The sequence below is a fragment of the Lathamus discolor genome, chromosome 10 (genome assembly GCF_037157495.1).
Source record: "Lathamus discolor isolate bLatDis1 chromosome 10, bLatDis1.hap1, whole genome shotgun sequence".
Taxonomy (NCBI): Eukaryota; Metazoa; Chordata; class Aves; order Psittaciformes; family Psittacidae; genus Lathamus; species Lathamus discolor.
In genome coordinates this window covers 11,654,160-11,678,090 of record NC_088893.1, presented here as the reverse complement: position 1 = coordinate 11,678,090, position 23,931 = coordinate 11,654,160, and the positions used below count along the sequence as shown (strand labels likewise).

The 23,931-nt window shown below is 39.6% G+C and overlaps 1 long non-coding RNA gene across 1 annotated transcript; it reads right to left on the bottom strand.

Annotated features, from left to right (window-relative positions):
• Window positions 1-198: 198 nt before the first annotated feature.
• On the bottom strand, window positions 199-16,232 carry LOC136020111 (uncharacterized). The gene is made up of 3 exons (XR_010615193.1): window positions 16,031-16,232; window positions 1,722-1,805; window positions 199-527 (listed from the first exon to the last, which is right to left on the bottom strand). It is a non-coding gene; the product is annotated as an uncharacterized LOC136020111 (long non-coding RNA).
• Between the last annotated feature and the right edge of the window lie 7,699 nt (window positions 16,233-23,931).

Here is a 23,931-nt window from a genome sequence, read left to right as displayed (position 1 = left end):
CATGTTCTCTGGAAACAAAGATCACACAGTTCTAAGTTTCCCTTTTCCGTGCCTCATTTAAAGAAAATATTTGAAAATATGACTTCTCTGAACAAATCAATCACAACTCTTGTCCAGTCAACTAAAATGCCCTTACCTGTAACCTCTCTTTTAATCAATACACAACAAAAGGAAATAACAATTTCTTTGGATGCCACTGTACCATAGGGTTTATTTTGCAAGCAAACATTTTGCTGCAAGTGAAATGCATGTGTCAGAGCTCAGCTCCTTTAAAAACAATTTACCAATTTCCTTCTTTCTGTCCATAAGTGGAATAGCATTTATTGCATTAGGTAGGGCAATCCATAAATGAAACAGGAGCAATTACTCCTCTGATTGCAAGTCGTGTGACCATTAATGCCACTCTTTCTGTCTGAACTCAGTCCTGTGATTACACTTACTATTAACGCACCAAGGATCCCACTGATTCAGGGTCATATTCAGCACCCACTTTTCTTCCATGATGTAAGAGGGTGTAAAATTTTTACCTGGAAGAGCAAGGGACATTTATGTGTTGAGACTCAACCTGAAGGTGTTCGTGTCGGTCACTTCAGTGCGAAGGGGAGAAAAAGGCTAAATAAAAGTTGGGTTCTCAATTGCATACCTGATCTAATCTAATTGCATTGACCTTAATAGACACATACATGTTTACTCCATCTGAGGCTCCAGCTTGTAATTTATAAGCAGAAACGAAATTGTCCCAACAGCCTTTTATTCAAAATTGTAGATTGTGCAACTCAGTTCTGCAAACATGCTAATGAACTACACAATCCCTGAAGAATACATTTATGAATCCACTGCCCTTGCTAAAAAGTGACTAATTTTTCATCCACTGTAAACTGACCAGATGTTTTGGTCCAGCTGCGCACCCCCTCGGTTTGGAAACAGGCTGCCATCAGCCTTTTGATCATTTCCCTGAGAAAACCATCTGCTCTCTGTTTTCCCCTTCTTCTGCTCTTTGTCTCCACAGTCTTCCCTGAAGGCTTCCCTCAGCACAGTGTTATTTTGAGCCTTGAGTCTTAGGAGGATATATGGTAATTTCATCTACTTTCAAAAACTGGTAAGGCAGGATCTGTTTTCCCTGATGTAACTTCATAAAAGCCAGAGGGATGTCTTCCAAAAGAGCCATGCAGACATGTGTTTTCTATCCTGCTTTTCCTACTTATATCCCTCAGATTTTTGCACACATTATGCCCACAGGATCCCCAGAGACATAAAACTACAACTGACACATTATGGTCTCCACTGAACAAAACACCATCAAAGGAGACACCCCAACATTGCCCATTAGTTAATGAAATCAGAATCAATTGAGTTGCTGGAGCTGAAATCACTCTGATTTTGTTTCTCCAGAGGCTGATGGCTATAGCAACGCAGTCTTGAGGAGTACCCTCTTGTCAGAATTTGTTTCATCCTCATCTAAAAAAGCCTCAATGAGCTTACAAACCAAATTTTAGTGAGTAAAGTCCAAAGTCCACTCAGCACCCAAAGGGTAACTAAATAGATGAGAGCTGAGAAATCATTCAGCAGTTTAGTTTTGGCAATATCTGAAGTACAGTTACTTGTTTGTGTTACACAGCAGCTTCTGTATTTCACTAAGTAATCTGCATGCTTTTGAGGGGTACAAGGGAGATATATATATATATATATGTATGTATATAATATTGGTAAAGAAAACTCACATAACTGTTATCCAAAGTGTTCACACAAACCCTTTCCCTGCTATTTGTAAAGATCTTCACTGTGTCCATCATTTCTACTGTGATCTGTGGAGCAGATAAATGAGTATTTTTTATTATAACAGAAAGGAAGAAAGCAAGCAAACTGCTGAAATTCCTGAGCAAGCTTCTGGGACAATGGTTACGGAATGCTTCTAGTCAGGCCACCCTGAACTTTGCAAGAAGCCTTGTACAAGTTTTAGGGGGACTTCTACAGCAAGATCCTGATCCCACCAACAGCAATGGGAATTTTTTCACTAGCTCCAGAGAAAGCAACTGTGACATGAGGGTTTGTGAAAATTAGATGCCTTCAGGAAAGCTCCTTCTTATATAGCCCACTAGCAAGTCATAGCGCCTTGACTTAAGAAGTTTCTTTTCAAATCAAGGCATAAAAGACATCACCAAACTTTACTAAATCATTCATCTCACCAAAATATGAAATACAAAGAAGAAAAGCCATAAAACTCAACTGAAAGTCCAAAAATCTCTCTAGCAAAAGTTCCAGCTTCTGCCTTCTGCATATTTCTTAGCTTCTTTTTAACCTCCCTCCCATCTGCCTCATCCTGGAAAACTGTCATCAGCCTTTTGGTTTAATGCTTTTGTTGACAATGCTACACCCATATTGATTGTTGCTTTTAATTAGCATGGAGTACACAGGGAGGAATGAAATTAGTTTGTTCAGTTTCATTACACTCCAGGCATTATGTGATCCAAGTGTCAATAAATTATCATTCTTTCATTAAACAACAACAACAACTCTCTTTATTATCTAAATTACAAAAGGCTGCCTCACTTGGTTGCAAAAGACAACTTGCACATTAACAAAGGGATGTAACAACAATCTCTCAGCAAGGTCGAATAGGGAATTGTTAATCATCTCATAAAGCATTACTTTTGGCATATTTTATTTCAATCTTAGAATGAGCTATTCACATTTGACCTCTTCAGCAACATAAGCTTAAAAAAATAATGCCATGTGACAGAGCAATCCATTTGTAAATAGCTTATTAAAATCATGTAGGTATATACTAATTAAAAGTTACATAGAGTCACTGTCTGTGACTGCCTTAGATGAATTTGAAACAAAACAACTCAATATACCACCGTGTTTCATGGATATTTTTGTCTGCTGAAGTGGTGCCCAGATTCAGCTTCTGGTAAACACAACGGTCCCATCATTACTTCAGCATTCCAGTATGAACTGAGAAACAGCTAGAAAATAGCAGCCAGTAATTCCTCCTCCAAGGGCTTGCTCCCACCAAAATGCTAGGTGAGTTCTGGGGGAGCTAGACTATCTTGAAAGAGTAGGATTCATGCCTGTGAGTTGGTGTTTATCGATGCCTTGGAACAGGGCATTGACTCAGCACTTGCAAAGGGTTTTGAACAGAGGAGGCAAAAGAGCAAGAGCAAAAAAAGAACGGCTGGGAGCCATAGGCAAGTCTCTAAGAGAGAACCCATCAGAACTGGGTCTAGCTGAACACGTCAATACTAACTTAAGCCACTAGATGGTTTCCTCTCTGAAGCCACAGTGTTGAATGTTTTTAGACTGTGATGCGGAACCAGTTACATTCATTTTAAATCACAAGACTACTATTGAAAGCTACCTGTGAAACAATCCTACAGATAAGACTTCTGAGATTTTTTTTTTTAATCAGAAAACACAACCTCTTTGACACACAAAATCTGCAGCCAAAGTGATACTGTAAGCATCTTCTGGGGGTCAGTATACACGTCTTCCCTGTTTCCTAAGATTCAGAGTACTATGGTGTCAGTTCATAGAAAAACAAACCTCTTTACTAGCTGAATAGTTTCTCATATAATTCTTTTCATTATTAGCTCAAGTTTTCCTTAGACAATGGTTCAAAGGTCAAGACACTTTTCAAAATTAAATGTACATATTATTCTCTGTTACATAACAAACCAAAGGTCAACTTACATTCTCATATTTATATTACTTTGGAAAACATCTCTATTTCCAGTATCAGTATTAAAATAATATACTTCTAAATGAGTTTACGTATTCCTTTTCTTTAAAGAACTGTGTTAAATTAATTGTTTCATGTAAACAACATTTTGAAAATTAATTATAAATAAGATGGAAGAGAAATAAAATTAACCAGCTCATTGGGAGTGGAATTGTCCCTGGAATAGGGCTTTAAGAAATCAAAAGTGACACAATAGATTAATAATGCCTGTTATAAATGAGTTTCCATTTTCTCAGTTACATATGATTAATCAACATAATTGCAAGTCGTACTGTGAGTAATGTGTAAGTTTAATTTGTATGGGCTTGGTGATGAAGTAAGTCAAATGAGTCTTTCACCTTTGTTCAAAGCCTTTGTTTCAGACACAGGTTTAAATATGATTGTCTCATCCTATTCTCTCTTGGGGCACATCAAAAAAACACCAACAAACCTGGAAAAGTCACTGGTACCTACTCAGGAGACATACTCAGTGATAGAGATATGTGTCAGGGGAAGCTGTACATGGGGAAGACTGTAAAATACCAGGTAGGGCTGCTAATGACATTCATTTGTTGGTCTAAAATGTACAAGTCAAAAATAAAAACTGTTTCAGTTTAAATCCATAATAAGAGAATGAATACTGGTTTGCTTGTTTGTTTTTTTAACCCATCATCAAGTAGAATACTCAGAAGTCAATCTATCTGTGAAGGTATTACCCTGCAGTAGAGTAGAATTATGCATCCTAAAGAAGACAAACATCACCAGTTAGAAAGAGAATTATTCCAGAAACATGCCTAGGGAAGCACACAGGTTGTTACAGCCATTCAGGAGTCATAAGGCATTTCTTATAGTTTCACCAAAAATTGAAATCTATATGGAAGACAACATTATACCTCTAACTCCATTTGGAAATGTAGTATTCAAAAGATACTCTGGAAAGAGTCCATTCTGTTTCAGATACTGCAGAAATTGTGGTTTTGTCCATCAGAGGACTATATAAATGCTGTAATCAGAAGACAAATGCTTATTTTAGAAGTATCAACATCCAAAATTTAATGCAGATACTTATCACTCATCAAGAGCTGTAGCTTTCAAAAATTAACATGTATTAGTGAATAGTGAATTGACCTTCAAAGGCTGCCTCATAACACTGGATGAACCTCCCTTCCCACTCTGCACTGATATATTTAAAAGTAAACTACATTTAGCATGGCTAATTTTCTTCAGGGAAAGAAACTACCTTGGCAAGAGCCAGGAGTGAAAGATCTCACAATGCTTTGCCTTCTGAGTGCTTGCTATGGAGTCCATTGGTGGCATTGGCACCGAAGGCAGGAAAGCACATGCTTATGTATGTGCACACACAGAGAAACGTCTATTGGAAGCAACTTAGAAGAAAAATAAGAAACCTACATGGAAAAATATTAGGAGGGAAAAAATTCAAAGCCAATGTTTCCTGCCAAAGCTAAGAAGGTACTTCTGTTCCACCAGGCTACTGTGCTACTGTTTTCAAATTCCAGGCACTGTGGCTGGAGCAAGGAGCCCACGACACTCAGTACCTTCCTTCCATGGAGCAAGAGAGTGTGAATGTGCAGCAGATGAATGACAGCTCTTGTCAGGCAGCACAGCAGCACTTCCAAAATGCAACACCGACTGAAGTTTTATTACCATGTTACTTTTCTGTGGAAAATCTGTTTTTGGGGAAACACTGGAGGAAAAACAGCAGAAACGAACCCCAGAGCAGAAATATTTCAGGGAAAATAATCTGCTGGACAATAGCTTCCTACATTAAAGCTGTTATTTTTCAATCACTCCAACTGGAACTAGGTGATCTTAAGGTCCTTTCCAACCCTAACTATTCTGTGATTCTGTGATTCTATATATGGTGGTGAGTGAGTTTTTAATGCTCATCCAGCTAGGCAGTCGTAAGTCAAGAGCTATTATCAGAAAGGGAGGTAGTAAAGGTTCATACCACAGCATGGACACATAACACAGTTCATAAACTGTGATGATCTAAAGCAACAGAATAAGTCCCACACTGTCATCCTTAAAAAATAAGAGATATCTCTCATCTCAAAATGTTATTAGGTTTACAATACCTCAACACACACCAGCCACCCATTTACAAAGAGACAACCAGCTCCCTGCGGCTTAAGATAAATTCAACTAAGAAAAAAAATATTCTTTTTCATGTTCAGGCATAAAATCTGATAAAAGTTCAAGCTTCACATATTTATAATGGGTTGAGAAAACACCTGTAGAGCAGCCATGCTGTTCATATCCAAAGGAAGAAAGTTAACTACTGAAATACAGTCAGCAACTTGACTACATTAAAGCACTACCAGATCTGTTGTAATTAATTTTTCTTGTCATTTAATAAGGAAAACAAAGCTGTATTAAAATAAGTTTCATCAAAGTTCATTAATTAAAATGCTGTGCATTCTAAACAGTCTGTGGTTTGAGATCTTTCTGTAATAAATAACAAGGAATGTGCTTGCACTCACGGTGTTTGGGCCAGCATAATTGCTATAAAAATAATTACCAGCAATTTTCCTCTTGCATTAGATCAGTTGATGAAAAGGAATAACAAAACCCTTTTCTTCTCTTTGTAGTTCAACACACGCAAAATAATACCACTGAAATTCAAATCAAATGGACAGATACGACATCTACGAGAGGATCAACTGATAATACACGATATTTTTTAATAGCTGTAGTAAGTGTTTGTGGTAGATTGAAGTCCAGTGGGACTGGAAAGGTATATAAATGTTTATTACTAGCTCCTGTCTGCATTTTAATTTTATAGGGATTTCAGATGAGATTGAGCAGAAAGAAACGTTTGTCCTAGATAATTCCTTCTTCAGACTGGTGAAGTACAGATTCACACTGCTGCAATTTGATGCCTGCTTAGTCCCAAGAGGAAAAAAATTCACATTAAACTCCAGATCAACTGGCTGGCAAGTTCTTGTGCCATCTGCATGAAACTTAGCAAGGAAAAAACTAATATTAGTCCAAATACTACAACTTGGCAGGGAGCTGGAAGTGGATGGTTGTAAGGGGAGGAGGTATTCTGGTAGTGAGAACTACCTGGAGTCCAAACACTAGAAACTTTCCAAGCTGGCACATTATTAGAAACCAAATAACTTTTTGGAAAGAACCTTCATGGATCCCATTACACTTATTGCTCCTGCTCTGAATCAGTAGTGCTCAGCAGTCAGAGCATCCAGCTTCCTAGGGAGCTGCTTGGCAGAGGAAATACCTGTTTTGAGGTATTATTGCAAAAATCTGTGATGTCTTGAAAGGCAAACACTTCTTCAGAAAACATTTTTGTATGCAAAGGCTTAAAACTGGCATTTTAGTGCCCACAATTGTTTTGAAGAGCTCCAAGCACCAGTGGGAATCAATAAGGCTCTTCTAATGGGGAGTGCATCCTGAACTGAAGCCAGCTTGGACAGATGAAAAGTTTTGCAATGATTTCAGCAAATACCATATCAGACTTACACGGTTCAAATACCAATTCCTCACAGATGGGAAGAAGCAAGATGAATACAGTTGCAAGCAGTTGTCCAAGGAGTGCAACCATATGGAAGCTGGGAAATGGAGACTATTTTTCCTATATTATAGTTACATGGGCACAAGTAGCACAGAAAGCACCAAGAGCTCCTGGAAGTTATGCCAGTGCAGCACACAGGATCTCACCTGACGTGGCTTTAGATGTGCTATTTTAGAGATTGCTGGAGCCATCCAGGATTCAGATTTGCTTGGGATCTCCAGCTGCTCACCACCATGGCATACACAGTCACTACATTATCACTCTGCTGGTACCAGCTGACACGGGCAAGCACTAAAGGCAGAAAAAAAGGCAGGTGATAGCTGCTGGTATTTCCAATCTACCCCACAGGCAGATTGTCTTAGCCCATGTTTGCACAGTAAATCAGCAACCACTTTAGTTGTCTCCTTCCAGATACAGTGCAACCTTCAGAAATGCTGTCATTACTGGGAATAAGCTATAACACTGTCTGGGCACCTGAGTCCTTGTGTAAAGTATTTCCCCACTGCAGAGGGAAATATCGGCTTTATAAAAGTTGCTGATTATTCAAAACCTCTCCCCTTGTCAGATCTGCAGCCAGGAGTGTATCTGAGCCATTTTGCTCCAGGGAAAGAACAGATTTTTATAGAAATGTTCTTCCTCATCCAAAATACTGAAAGGAAAAAAAAAAAAAACACCAAACCCAAAACCAACAGATGGAAAAGTACAAAGGACACAGTTGGATAATTAGGAGTCATATATATATAGGAGTCAATAACAGTGGATAATTAGGAGTCACAGGGCAAGAATAAGCCAAAACAATTTCTCCTATTTCTATCAAGTGGATAATATCCACATGTAACAAAGGAAGTAAAACAAAAGAAACAGAAAGTCATTTCAAGCAATAGCCTAAACAGAAAAAAATTATCTATTATATCACATGCAACTCATAGGAGTCGTGATGATATATGTGGAAAATGAACAAAATCTTGACTCTCATGTTAAATATAACTTCTAGACACAGGTGTGAAGCTTTCAGAAATGTAACCTACATTTGTTTAATTGACCTCCAAATTCAGAAATGGAGTGTTTGAAAGACAAGAGCAGATACTTTCCTGTATCTTTTTCTTTCCTCATTATTCAGAAGATGTAATGAGGACCGAGACTTTAAAGTAAGTGAGCATCTAGTTTCACTTAGAATTTTACATTTGGGCATTAAGCTTCAGAATAATCCTTTTTTCCTTTTTTTTTTCTTTAAGAAGTGAAAATGATCCGGGGGGGATTTGAAAACACTGCCTGTTCTTTTCAATTCCACAGTTATTTGCAGATGTAGACTAGGTCACTTGGAAGTGATTTACAGGTGCAATTATGGCACTTAAGAAGCTGGATTGCATTCTTAAAATGCTGCCAGCACAGAACAGCAAGCCCAGTTAAAACCAGATTCCAATTCCGGCCCTTCTCCTTAGGTTCTTGCACTGTTTTTACATATAATTTCAAATGCATTCTTCATTAGCCACTTGGCACATAAAAGATTTGAGGTCGGAAAAGCTGGGTTAGTCTGCACCAGAGGACTGCAGAGTCTCAGCTGGCATAGAAAAAAAGGAAATTATGCCTGTGCACACCTAAAGATTAACAACAAACTAAATCTCCTCAAATACCTTTAGCCTTTGAGGAGTGGCAGGTCACAATCTCCTCTCAGCAGCTAGCTCTGTCATTACTGTAAACCGCACAGCATCCTAACTCTAACCCCTCAGAATCTGGGAATTATTCACACTGCTGTCCTTTGCAAACTGTTTTCATATGGCAGTGAAGCTAATGCAGTCACCCTCTGCATGTATGAACTTCCACATGTGTTCATATGTGTCTGCCTCCTACAAACCTTTGAAGCTCTTAGCTAATATTTAACCAATTTTGACAAGAATTTGGAAGGCAAAAAGATTATTTCTCCTGATTTTGTACAAGCACGCTGCCCAGCAGAGTCTTCAGCGATACCATCACTGGAGGAAAAATTGTACAGAGGCACCAAACAGAGCACAGATCAGTTCTCCCAGGGCCCACTAGTCCTTACAGCCAGTGGTACAGTCCTCAAACAACGCTACACTTTTCTTATGAATTACTTTTACTGGGTCAAAATTTTTAACAACCAACACCACTCCAGAGCACTGGCAGGAAACCCAGAAACAGAATCAGTCAATGCCTGTCTGCACAAATCATGCACTCGCACTATTCATCTGGAGAGAACTCCAGGTAAGGAAAAATTCTTATTTGTGAATGATTTAATTTTTTTTCTAAGCATGCTCACATTTCTCAATATATGGGGGAAAAAAACAACCCAGTTAAAATCCATTCAAGGAACCTAAAAATTACCACTGCTTCCAAATCTCTACCCAGCCAGAATTGCTGTGGACTGCAAAGACAAGAGACAGTAATAACAACTACTGCTCAATTAGTTACTCTCAAATCTGGTCACCAGGGTGTTTGTTGCTGAAGACAAAAACGTACATTTCTTCTTTTCCACTGTCTGTTTGAAATATTCACTCGACATTTACATTCATTTGTACTCTAATTTATTCATGTGTCTTCTTTTCTGGTGGGAAGGATAGGCAGGCATTGCTTGGGGAATCGCTTTTATTCAATGTAAAATTTTGCCTGCTTTCTTTAGAGCAAGAAGACTCAGATATACTGTGGATAATTCACAAGAAACTCCAAAGAAACCCTTTCTCATTAAAGATTTAGCTGCAGAAAGGTGTTTTCAAAGAAGTCTATTGGATAATATCTTCTCTTTTGTGTGAGTAACACTGCAAAGCCCTTAATGTTTAATTTCTTTGCATCTAAAGGTATTACTCATGGTGGCAAAAGCTTTATTTTCACCAAGGGCCTAAGCCAAGTAAGATGTGGTCACACTTAAGTAGAGCAAATCACTACCTTCCAAAAAATGCAAAAATGAGACAGGAAATGGGGGAAAAATAACAGGCAGACTTTTAAAAATTAATATGCATGGAGTTTCTAATGCTGTGACAGTCACCATTGTATCTGAGCATCTTCCAGTAGTCCATAGAGGAATAAAACTGCATATGATTGTGTTGTGTGTCTCTTCTCCCCCTAGACTGAAAGAGGTATGATCTGAGGGGCATTAAGGTTTGGGTTTGACTTTTTAGAATATACTCCTTTTCTATAACTTAATGTCTGTGAAACTAAGACAGAGCTGCCTCTTGCCCTTAAAGCAAAAAATACCGAGATCTGTGATTATTCTTGAGGTCTCAACCCATTACGGTTTATGAAAACCTCTCTCTGACACAAAGAGGGGAGTATTTTTTGTGTAAAAAATGTGCTTTGCCCAATCTCAGATATTTTGAGCAAGGCAATACTTTGCAGATAGAAGCCAGTGCAGATATTCTTGGTAATCCCACAGATGCCTCTCTGTCAAGCTCAGTGTTAGGTGGAGCCTCTCAATAGCTTTCTCCTGAAAAGACATCACTCTGCCCTACCCATGTGCAAACTGTCAAAGACCTGAGCAACAGCAGCAAAGTCATCAGCTGAGAGGATCAGAAAGTGTCATCAGTGTGTTTGGAAGTTGAATATATATTCAACCCCTGAATATTTATTTGACAGCTTCAAAATGGTTAAAACATGAGGCATAGGCAAGAAAGTGTGTTTTCAGTGTTCATTTCTCCTACTCTAAGTGCAGCCTGTTGCCACACAGCACCTGATAACTACCTCTCAGTTTGTGTCCGGAGGGTGGATTTGGAAGAAGCTAAGTAAAATAGTCGGTTTAGTTACACTAAAATAAACAAAAGACAAGGACAAGGGGCCAGAGCAATGAAATCTCAATTATCTGCTGCTCCTAAATACTTCCTGCTAGAACAATTTGTAAGTTGACAAACTTAATTAGCTTCTTTACCAGTATTTTCCAGATGTTCAGATTTTCATTAGACTACTTAAAACAGATGTTTCCCACATTTCATCATATGACTGTGGCAAATTTTGAGTCACCAACAGACTATGAAAACTAAGTTCATCCAAGCAGTTAATGCACAGACCAGTGCAATATATCAATGAGCTAATCTCCAGAAAATGTAATTGTGAACTGCAATGAAGTCATACATATGTGACTATGGAAACAAATAGTAGCTGAACAGTAAAAGAAGTAAAGGTTTGAAAGTTCAGAGTTGTATAAATGGTGTCAGTGGCAAAAGCTCAGGGATTCTAATGCTGTCAGCTTTATAAAACAATCACAGCCTTACGGATCTTTGGAGAGCAATAAAATATTTCCCCCTGAGACACTGAACACTTGAGACAATGAATAAAATAAATAAAACCTTATCCCTGTGATGGTTGATGATGGGAGATTTGACACCCAAGTTAGAGAGTGTGCAGCTGTTTTCTTCTTTTAATAAACACATTATATTCAAAGGGGAAGTATCTCTTTTTTTTTTCTTTAAGGCAATGGAAGTAGAAGAGGTGTCAGACAAGTCACGGCTACTTCCATATAACAACAAAATGGCACGAGCAGTTGCAAAAATAATTGCCGGCATGAATTTCAACTTCCTTCCATTGAATGTTTCACTGATTAACTTAATGTCAGGGAAAGATTAATCCACCACTATTTGCATTTCTGACAAACATCAGAAAATCAAAAACCAGTGAAGTTTCTATTTCTAACTCACACACAAGCTCTAAGTCACATTGCATGGGGAGAAGTCCCAAAATAAAAAGAGCAGGAATGTAAATCACAAGTCTCCACACACCAACAGGAATTTAATGTTTTCTTTCTCATCCATTGAACTGCGTCATGAATCCCCCTACCTTTATTTCCCAGCTTACTGTTTTCAGCTCAAGCACAGACTCACACCCCAAGCTTGTGCTGATCAAGATGCTTCATGTAATGAGACACATGAAATACACTTAGACTGAACACAGAAATCCAAACTGGCTGCACACAAATTAGTGCCTGGACTAGAATTTTAAAGACACTTGAAAAGACTCTTTTGGAAGATAGTATAAGCCCAGGAGAGCCAGAGCCATGCGAACACAAGTGAGAAATTAAGGCAGACTATACCAGCTGGGGTCATCTCTACCATATCCCTATGAAGCCTATGGATCCTTTCTTCCTCTCTGCTTTTTTCTGTGCTGCAAAAGCAAAGTTCAGTTGTGTTCCCTCAAACCTACACAACAGAAGATGAAAATGCTAATAGCACATCAGGCTTTTTGAATTCTTGTGAAGTTACAGCCTTACAAAGGTGATCGCGAAAACATTATTGCAGGGTGTGGTGCTACATTTTACCCTGGGAATTGGAGGGAGGGAAGGGAAGAGAAACACAAAAGAAAAATATTATTTTTACTTGGAAAAGCTGCATACATAGAAATACAAGGAAATTAAACTTTGAGTGAGCTATTGAAAAGGTCCCAATTTACTTTTGAAAGGGCATCATCATCTCCATCAAAATTGCTAGCAGCAACAGAAAATGTTCAAAAAATTGGTCCCATCCATCATCAATAAAATGTGCTACATTCTGAAAGCATTGTCATTTTCCAAACAAAGAGTGAACTCTTCCACCTCCTCTAGGTGAAAACAATTAACAAAACCAGAAGGCTAATGAAATGCAAATTGCCTTCATGAAAGAATGGTTCATTTGCAATTCTTTCTCATAACACCTTTGTTAAAAAGATCTAGAAAACAAGGTCTTCCCCTACTGCACAGTCTTTGGAGAAACAGGTCTATTTCTTGTGCATACTAATATTCCTCCTACTATCTCTGGAACACTTCAACTGCAAAGCTGCTTACCAACTGAGTGATTTAATGATCATTTCAATGCAAAATATAGTGTCCACCCTTTTTTATATATCATTAGAATTTATCAAACAACCTTCAGACATGGTGGTCAGACCACTATGCCAAATGAAACTACACTCTGCAGTAGAACAAGCCTTGAAGCATCAGGTCAGAGCTGCACAGAAAATCTTGTTTCAGCAACAAGTTACAGTGGCATGTAAGGGGTGCCAGATAGTCTGAAGAAAAAAGGTGTTTAAACAGAAGCTATTTGGTGGCATCACTGCTACAGCTAAAAAGCACCCTTAAATACTGTCTGCACCCCCTTCTAAAATCAGCACTGTGTTATCCTATTGAAATGAAAGCCACTAATAACTCTGAAGAGCAAATCATAAATGCATTTTACTGTGGCCCTACGAGCAGCTTTGAAACCTGCACTCAGCAGTCCTTCCAAAGGTATAGCTATGCTGATCCAAAAGTGGAGGCCGAGTTTTCAAATGTAGTATCTTCTCTCTCTGTCTCCTTTTATGACCATTCATGAATGCCCTGACAATCATATTTAATTAGGAAAGAATAGGAACAAGAGCTGGTTAATTTGTATTCACCTCCTTTACTTCAAACACTGCAGGACACAGATCCAAGTGATCACTCTTTTGCAGTATGTGTCAAAAGCAAAAGCAAAGAAAAGAGCACACACTCAAAACCAGCATGAACTGTCCTGGCTTGGCTTATCTATGTACTAGTTTTGTCAATATTTTACACTAAGTAGTCCCTTCTATAGCACATTCTTGAGAAAAATAAGAAAATAAAAAAGAGGAAACCATAGCTCTGTAGCGCATAGCACTTTAGAACTAGGGTCCCATGGGCTCTACATATATTAAATATTCAATGTGGCCACAGACATCAGCTATAAAATACCAACCCTGGTCCACATTTGAGACAGAATCTTAACTCAGAAGCATTTGCTAGAAAACACAAGAGAAATTCTCCCCATAGAGCATCATCTAAGTCTGCAGATGATGGATGTTGTGGGGAGTTGTTCGCAGCAAATTCCCAGCAGTTATTAACCAACACTCTCTCTATGCCTTAGAAACTTCTTATTCCACATGCATGTATACTTGGAAGCGTGTGAGTGCAAACCTGCGCGTGTATCAGGGAACAGACCTTCCCCGCCCCTGCTGCAGGGACAGGCTGCCCGTCTTGCCTTGCTGGAAAGGTGTCCCTGGAGCAGAACCATCCCCACCAACACTCTTTGCAGTCTCAGTGTAACGTGATGTTCATCTCATCCTCTGCTCCCCTGTGCATGTTAACGGGGCTGTGCTTTGCTGAAAAGGACACCCTGTTCCACTCAGCGTGATTTACCTCTGCCAGTAACTGCTGCTAGACTTTTTATTTAGCTGTCTGCGTGTCTTGTGAAACATTTGGGGAATTTTGAAACCCTACGAAAGTGTTTAAAGCCCATTTTAGTATCCTGCTGGTGCCATCTACTGCTGAATTTTGGCTTTAACAGAGTATGCTTTCAGAAGACGAGCTGGGGGTCTTACCTGCTCCTGAGAACAGTGTAACTGCTCCTCTATATCATATTTAACACTCAAACACTCAGCACTGCAGCACAAATTGCAGTTATGCATCCCAGTACGTGGCGGAAGCCAAGGACTCTGGGGACAGACCCTTAAATAATGATTATGGCTAAATAACTAAATCAGGTAAAAGTCTTCCAGATATGAAAATACTGATTCCAAAAATTACACTGATGGAAGATTTGCCCATACAGCAGGCCTGTAAGATCCTTTCTTGCCTCTCTAGGATGTCAGCACACTTTTTTGTGTTCCTCATCTCTTAACAATCTCAGGTTTGAGAGTTCCGTTTTGTTCATAACCAAGCAGAATGATGGGTCTCCTCTGGGTCAGGTCATTGTACTTCAGTCACTGCAACACCCACCTGTGACTGCAAGGCACAGGACAGTTCAAATCAGCCCAATTAGTGAGGTTCAGCTACTAGGTTCCGGCAGAGGACAGCACTGGGTCAGTGCTGCAACCCAGGAGAAGTGACAGGCATTCACAGAACTCATGCTATCACATCTGAGTCTGAAGAAAAGACACACATACATACACCCACCATGATCTAAGGCATAGGCAATTCCAGGGCCAACTCCCTCTGCTCCTTAGCACTTGCAACATAAGCCAGAAAGGCTTACTTAGAGACTTACTGTCCTCCCACCTAAACGTGCTTCTCATCTTGCAGTTTGCAAGGAGGGAAGCTGTCAGAATATCAGGCAATTTCTGTCCTAATTGCTTCTAGGCTTTTATAGCATCTCTAGTTCCCAGGGAAAAGCACAATCTTTCATGCTATGGATTTGAGGGGGGGGGAAAAAAGGCATTTACAACATGAATGCCACTCTTTGAGGTGCCAAACAGTGCCCTTAGTGAATCGTTTTTATGAGCCAGGAGAACAGGAAGACATGTGGGATCAAACCAGAAGTATTCACCCTTCTGCCAGTTAAATTTGCAGTCTGTCTATAGGTGTTTTGGACAGAGCACAGTATAGAAAAGCAGATGGAGCTTTGATTGTTTTATGAACGTGATTATTTAACATGGCTGTTTAAAATAGCAGGGAACTAGATTAGACCTATTGGACTGGAAGACCTTACATTTTATATATAACTAGAAATAGCTTTATAAACCTTCTTCCTGAATGTAAACATTCCTGTTTGCTTTCAGTCTTCTATGCTCTAAGAATTTTCCCTTGCATAAATAGAAACATGCCCCCCTCCAAGAAATACAATTCCTGAGGCCTCAATGTACACTAAAACAACTGATTTGAACCCACCCAAAGTGCAGGTGCCTTCTGAAATACTTGCACCAGTCAGCAGCACAACTGCTCCAGATCTTTCAGACTGGCTGGAAGCTAAATTGCCAGCAATGCCTACCATGAATTTATTTGAAAAGAAAGCCCTTAATGTCTTTCCCTGGAGAGACAGAGAATCCACACAACTCAAGATGAATTTTCATACCTTGTTTGCCTGTGTTTATAGATACACTTTGCAGGAGAAAGAGAGCAAAGGAAGAAGAGGTGCCTGGCAGGCCAGCATACTTGGAGGTGCAGACAGGAAAGGATGCTTTTCTCCAGAACTCTTCTAGTGTGAGACAAGCAGGAGTATAAGGAGTGCCCTAACTCAGCTGAAATTCTCCAGGTGCTTCATTTTGGGTTGAACTCAGCAGTCTCCACCTTCTGTCCTCAGCTGTTGGCTGTTCCTCCTTTATCTGTTCCCACCAGCAAAGGAGCAAAGGGAGCTGAGGCACTGGGGCTCTGATGCCACAAATGTGTAGTGCAAATACTTGTATCTTATACATTTAAATCATCTTGCTTTGCTTGGGGCTCTGCAAACACTGCCTTAGACAACAAGCAAGTGAAATTGGAACAGCCATAATAAATTATCTGTTGTTGACAAAGCCACCCACATTGGGCTGGTTCAGGTGGGCTGATTGATGCTGAGAACTTAATTGTCTATAAAACTAAATATCAGATAATTGAAGCTGCTTAAATTAATTTCAGAACAACAAAAAGATGAGCTTCCAAACAAAACCAGGGTGTTTCAATAACACTTTTGCAGCTGATACACCCTCTAGTGGCAAACAGTCTTTTCTGTTACTGTAGTATCAGACCAGATGTAAGCTTTTCTTTTTTTCCTATGAACACCTTTGTGCCCCTGGGGATCAGGGTTACACTGCTCTAGGAGGAACATTCCTAATGTACTGTAGTTCACATATTGCTTTTGTTATACTGCTGTGTATTAGTTTGCTAGCGAATATCAACAGAAATGCAAGCAGGCAACTTAGAGCGAAAAGCTCAAACTCAAAAATAAATGAAAAAGGATTACTTTGCTGCACCACACTGTACCTATTCCAGTCCAATAGTACGTTGCCCAGTAGGAGCCTTTTAACTAACCTGTGCAATGTATTAAACTTGATCTTGTTTTTAGATCTCCTGAACTGTGCAAGAGCTGTACTTAATACTCTGTAACAGCTCAATCAAGTGCCAAAGCAAAGGCAAACATCACATCCAGCTTGCTCAGTTCAAACAAATTCCTAACTTGCAGCCAGAACTCCTCTTCCTCCCCATTTGACCTTAATCTGTACACTGTGGTACCTCTCTTAAGCAAGTCCTGCTTGCTGTTTGAAGAATGAGGTCACCAGGTCTAGAAGTCAGTGGGAGTCTCTGATACATTCACTACTAACTACTACCAGCATTACTTTCCAAATGAATAGCCCAAACCTTCAGGCTAATAGCACTAACGCTTGTAAAAGTTTACCCCTTTTGTGAATTTAAGGCTTTATCTGCCACTTGGGATTTTCTTCCTCTCTATCATGTCCATACAAGAACGTTTAAAATTTTATTATAAATAATATTCTAAAGGAACCCTAGGAGATTTTTTTCATAAAGACCAATCTGCCTGCTCTATGCTTTATGCATTGACCCCAGGAAGACAACCTTTGTTGGGACAGTGGTAAAATCATTTTTGAAAGGAAGACAGTAGATTTCCACAGAGCCCACAACCCTGTGGTCCTTTACTCACTCTGCAGCTTGCTCAACAAAGCTCACAGCAGAAATCAGCACAGTACATCCAACTAAAGCCAGTCCCCACTTTCCTGCTTAGGAAAATGTCTCTCCTGCAGCCTTCCTCTTATCCCCATCCCTAGCTGACCCTGCTTCTGGCCTCCAGGGCAGCCAAAGAAATTGCTCTTCAGGGTCCCAGTTTCCCAAAGTCCCTGTTCTGACCCCTTAAAAAAAATCTAAGCCCCTGAAAGTGTGATGGTGCAGATATTTCTGGGCAACCTCTCGACAAATGCTCATGTGGTGGGATCTTTATATATCAGGAACGTAATTTGTAACATCAACGTCCAGAGTGACTAGGAGCCATTATACAGCCAGTCTGCTTAGCACAAAGCTACCCAGAGCTTTCCAGGAAGAAATGACATGTGCAGGGACAAATCTGAAATGCTACAGGATTTTGAAAAAGAAGAAGCAAAAAAAATCTGTCAGCATTTCTTAAGATTCACTGTCATGTCCAGGCTTTGGTTGCTCTTTCCAGCCAGATCTTATCTTGCAAACCACATGCTCTCACTCAAGGCAAAGTCATAAAATGCCTGGCGAATGAGGCATGCCTTGCATTGACGCTTGAAAGCCAAATCACTCTGGTTATCCGGGCTGCAGGATGATGACAGCTTCCAGAGAAGAGAATAGTCCTGTGTCCGTGCTCAGTTATCAGAACACCAGAGCTGTGAACTTCAGCCCTCTATTTGATCAGAGCATCTTGACGTTAACTTACAAGGAGTCAGTTGGTCTCCAAGGAGTGCAAACCAAAACATAATGAGTTTTAAAGCTCAAACCACAAACTCCACCTGCATTTCATAAACAGGATTATGCGGGACTAGCCTATTTTGAAATATGACCACTTCTCACATGGCTGAGCTGCCCCAGTTCTGCCTCAGGCCTTGGATGTCTGCCTTCATGGACTCTTGCTAGTTTGTTCCACCTTCATCATTAACTCCTGTAAAAGAATGGTCATTAGGTTCCTTGTGAGGTTTCGCTCTGTTGTTCAGTAAGTATCACAGAGGGTTCTAACAGAGTTTTTTATCAGTATCAGTTTCTACTTTGGGTTTGGGAAAATATAATTGAGAAGGGAACCTCCTTCTCAGTTGGGGTTTATTCCAGCCTGTAGGACATCTCTCGTTTGAAGAAAACCTTTCCCATCTGGAACCAGGATATACTTTGAGTCTTTCAGAGTTGGGCACCATTTTGCCAGGTTACATTATTTGACCAAAATGGTCTGTGAAATGCTTGCTAATTGTTACAAGATTTAAAAAGGAAAAGAGCAGACCTGTTCAACAGTGTTCCCCCTGAAGCACTTTTTTCACTCAGAATGGCACGGTGGTGGAACAACAATGCAAAATGTGCCCTGCTCACTGAACACCAAATTACTGGAATCATTTTCTAACAGTGAAAGGAAGAAAAATATGTAAAGGTAATTATGATGTTTTTTGCTGTTTTCAATAAATCTAAGCCTCTAATTACCCAAACTACTTATGGGAGGGTTTAGATGAAGTGTGTTAGCTCTCTCTTTCCTCAGGGCTCAACAGTTGTAGGGCTTGTTTCAGTAATCCCAGATTATTCTCTTATTTTACCTGTCCCCTTGCTCCATTATCCTGTTCGCATTCAGAGATCTATTTAAAGAAGTTTACAGTTTACACTGACATAGTGCTATTGATACACAAATTACATGAGCCTGTTTCAGTGTGTTGGCTTGACAACAGAACAAAGTATTGTGTTTTCAGAAGCAACCATTTATCATGCAGGATCCTTCTTAGATTCTTGATTTTTTAACATACTCCCCTCTCATTACCATTCATTTCAAGTCTGTTATGCAGTTGGTTTCTATATCAGCTTAGTTACCAAACCAGGAACCAAATTCAAAGTGGGTCTAAACAAGATCCTAAGAGTGAACATTCTTAAATGCCTGAAACAGAAAGGATCCATTGGAAATTGGTTTTCTAGACAGATTTTTCTGCCTTAAGAGAGCTGAGACCAAACCCACAGCTGATATATGTCAGTTTCAGCTTTGGACTTCAGGTGCTTTCATGTGTCTCACCACCACACCAGACTGCAAGCGCCTCACAAGCCCATTTAGCTTTACTGCAAGGTGTGATAGATGGTTGGGTGTGAGGAGCAGTGCTGCTGAGCAAGACCTTTACAGAGGCAGTGATGAGAGTTATGTGTCTCATCTGTTCAACTGTGCTAGACAACTCCTTTGGCATACAGGTATCAAGGACTCCCCCGGTGTCACGCCAGAGGATCACAGGAGCTAGGTCTGTGTTACAGAAAGAAAAGGGCTCTCTACATTGATGCTTCCCCTGTTTCCCAGGGGTCTTTCATCCCCAAAACGTCCACACTGCATGCAGGTTACTTCACATCCAGGTTCCTCTTTAGCAAACAACTGTGGTGGGAGAAAGACAGACTAGGGGACAGCACACACCTGTGTCCAAATCTTGCGTGGATAGCAGGCAACCTACATCAGCTGGCCTGGAGGCTACAGGGTGAAAATATGTAAAATACATGTGATATAAGCAAGGCAAATAAAAGGCTTAGGGTAGCTACTGGGCTGTGCCTCTGGTTAAAATACAAACTCCGTGTCATGGATTAGGCTCTAACCAGAATAAACCAGTAATCAGATTTTCAGAGATAGGGATCTATTTTATATGGTGCTAAGCATTCTGGCCTTGATCAAGCAGATTATTTCTGAACAACTTGAAATCAGTTGGAACAGTTCCTGGAAAGACCAAAACCTCATTTATATACATCTGAAAGTTTATTCCAATTGCATCAGCTGGTTTAATAAAAAACATTGACTGTACATACGAAGCCTGACTTGCTTATGTCCTTGGACCATTATGGCTATACTGCTGCTACCACTGTAACACAGTAGGGCTTGTACATCTGCAAACATATGGAGCCAATTAGATGACTCATTGACCATTAACACCCATCATTTGGATAAACATACCTACATAATTCCATGATTTAAACTGTTGAAAAGACAGCTCTGAGGGAAGAGAGCAAAGAGTTTATTCCCACCAAAAATACCATGTTCCTCCTTCGCTCATTCCGTAAGGACGTACTGTACTCCTGGTCCCTGCTCCCAGCAAATCTATAGGAGGAAGCCAAGAAATTTCTCATCTCCTTCTAGACCTTAGCCATGCAAAAGATGTTTGAATCCTACAGCTCTCAGTGATGCTGCTGGCTCAGGCAGCAGGGCCCAATGGATATCTCTCCCACTCAGATGAAGAAGACTGTTTTTCATGCATTTTCAGTTTACCTAGGAAATTAGCCAAGACAAAATCAGCTCTGCTCCCCACATTCAAAGGTTTTCAAGGCTCAAAGTTGAACACTCAGAATTAGGAAAACACAGTATTACAGTTTGTGGGAGCATTTTGAATTGCTCTCTGTGCACATGTACTACATATACAAGATCACAGGACACCTGCCTCACCGGTGCCCAAGATAGAATTGCTCTGGGGTTTCATCAGGGCTGAACATCAAAGCATGAAGCTGTCTGTAAGATCTTTGCTTCATTTGCTGCAACTGGGGAAGCTCTCTAGTGAATGAGGCTAAATGTTAAGGAAAGAACAGCTTTGTGGATAAAAGCAGTTGGATGTTTTCCTGGAAAACTGATTCTACCCCTGTCACTGCCAGTGATTGCCTTTGAGCGAAGCAATTTGCTTAAACCAAAAGTTTTTTTAAAGTGATCATGTTATGTTGCTCGTTTCAGGGACACATCACACAATCTGTATGCTGATTTGCAGAAGTACCAAGCACTAATACAGATAAAATCAGCAGCAATTGCATAAACCAAATGGTTAGTTGTAGCCCAAAGATATAGAGGAGCTATTGTTTTAAGGAGGTAGGTACTTTCATACGTATTCAAAGCTCTGGATAAGAGAAAAGAGATACACAGAATCATATGTCCAAGATCAACATTTTAGAACTTGTGTTTTTGTTCTTCAATGAAGACAAATTATGGTACTTGTAATGAATAGGAACCATTGGTACATTGGTCTCCACCTGAAGAAACAGGAGTGCAAAACCCAAATATGGGGACATAGTGCATTAATTTCCGCTGCATTAGGCAAACGCTTCTTTGAAAAAGTACTTTTCAAAGTTAGAAGAAATTGTTAAATAACACCAAAAGCAAAGAAAAAACAATCAACACATCTACTATTTTTTGCAAACTGAAAACCATTTGGTTTTATTTTCTATGAAAAAAGTGTGTGTTCCTGGTTGGGTGGATGTATCTATCCTTAGAAAGGGTATCCTTCATATCAGAGAACCCAGGATTCAGAGAATTCTAACTAACTGCCATGCCTCAAAATAGTTACTGCATTTCTAAGATCTGGATCAGTCTGCGCTGGTTGAAGAACTGGTAACTGATTGTTCTTTGAACCAGGTCACTAAAGGACCTTTTGCCTGTGCTAAATGAATTCATTTTCATGGGTCCTTTATTTTCTTTGTTGTTCTGATCCAGTTTAAATCACTGCAGCCAAATTAAAAATGTATAACTAGCTTATTGGGTTTGGCAGGGGTGATTGTTTAAGGTTTTAAAAATCACATTTTACTTAGTCTAACTTATTTTAAGTTTGCATTTTTGTTTTGTTCATGGTTTGAATTCTTGGACAATCTTTCAAAGTACACTTTTAAGTTATCACCATTTTTATGCCTGTTAGTATAGATCAGCCTCAGGGGAAATAACAAGGCTGTCTCTTGTGCAGAACTGTAATGCAAATAGCATTCTGTCGAAATACATAAACCTTTTGTGTCTCACTATGATCTGAGAATTATTAGCAGGGGCATATCCTTTAATAACTCTCAAAAATGAACAAAATTTAAACAACTGGGAAAGGATTTAACATACAGCTGTTATGGGAAATTTGATGGAGTTCATGATTCACATCTGAATTTAGAGACTGCATGAGATTAAACATTTTCTACAAGTAGATGTTCATACTGAGGTATTTTAGACTGGCGTTTGAATAACTCTTAGGCTGTTGTATATAATCTAAATGCTTTTACTGGCAAATGAAAGGAAATTGTGAAATTACTTTCCATAAACTTTTTTTAAATTAGGTTTCCACTTTCTCATTATAATAATAGATAGTCCCTAAAGATTTTAAAATTGGTATTTGTTTCCTTCACCTTCTGAATCCATTCAGTCACCTCATGCTACTTCAAGTCATCTCGTAGAAGCAACACTACAGTCAAATACAGGCTGACAGAATCAGACTACATTTACAGGTAAGTGTATACCTGGTTGAAGCTATGTCCCCTTTGTGTAAATCTGGAATTTGCACATTGGAATTGCCCTCCAATTTACAATCAAATTCTGCACTAACTGTAAAATCCATACCACATGCAACAAAATCAAGACCCTGAGGTCATCAAAGAAGTCCTTTCCTTTTTCAAAGCTGTATGGGAAAGGGTTTGATGTGCTACTGAAGTCATAACCATGGGTGAGGAGGTGGTAGGAGTACAAAGCTGAAAAGAGCACTGACACAAGGACTGACATGCTGCTCTTGCATGCTGTTCAGCTTCAGCCCTTGTCCTTCCAGATCCTCATCTTTCCTCCCCATTCTCACAGTCCTGGGGCTCAATGATTGTCTGGTGGAGCCACAACAGTGACAAACTGAGGAGCCATGACAGTAATGGGAAAAGAAGAAAACATTTCAAAAAGGATATGTAAATGACAAGCAAATAAATAAGGGTGTACTTTTTTAGTGACAAACTTCCTGATGTACTACAGATAAGAGAAGTTGCTGCAAACTGCCCTGAGAAGCGTTTTTCTGACATTAGTTGGTAATTCTCCTCCTTCCCTCCTTATTTCTACAGGGAGAGTAGAGAAACTTGCATGTTTCCTCAATTTATGGCCCAAGAAGCAATCAAATGTACAGTGCCTTCTATGTTGGCTCAGGGCAATGATACAAAGCTCCCCATGGCCCACAGACATACACATGCTCTAACCTTGGCTGAACCCTTCTAACATTAGTCTTGATAATTGATGGAACCCAAGGAGAAATGACTGCACTTTAATAACATTCAATGGTTTCTGGGTGACTAGTGGTGTGTGACTAAAGCAACATTTAGGTTAGGCATTACCCAATGCTTTTCAATGGAGGCCACAAGGGTAAAGGAAAGCAGGAAATGGGGAGGAAGAAGGTCTCCAAAAAGGGGAAAATAATTTCTCCATACTCCTATTTTGAGTGTCTTCTTTACAAACATGCCATTTTCTGACCTGCTGATGTGGCAGATGATGGGCTTTGGAGAGTGTTCTTTAGGTATGAAATCATTGATTAAAACTTGCATAAA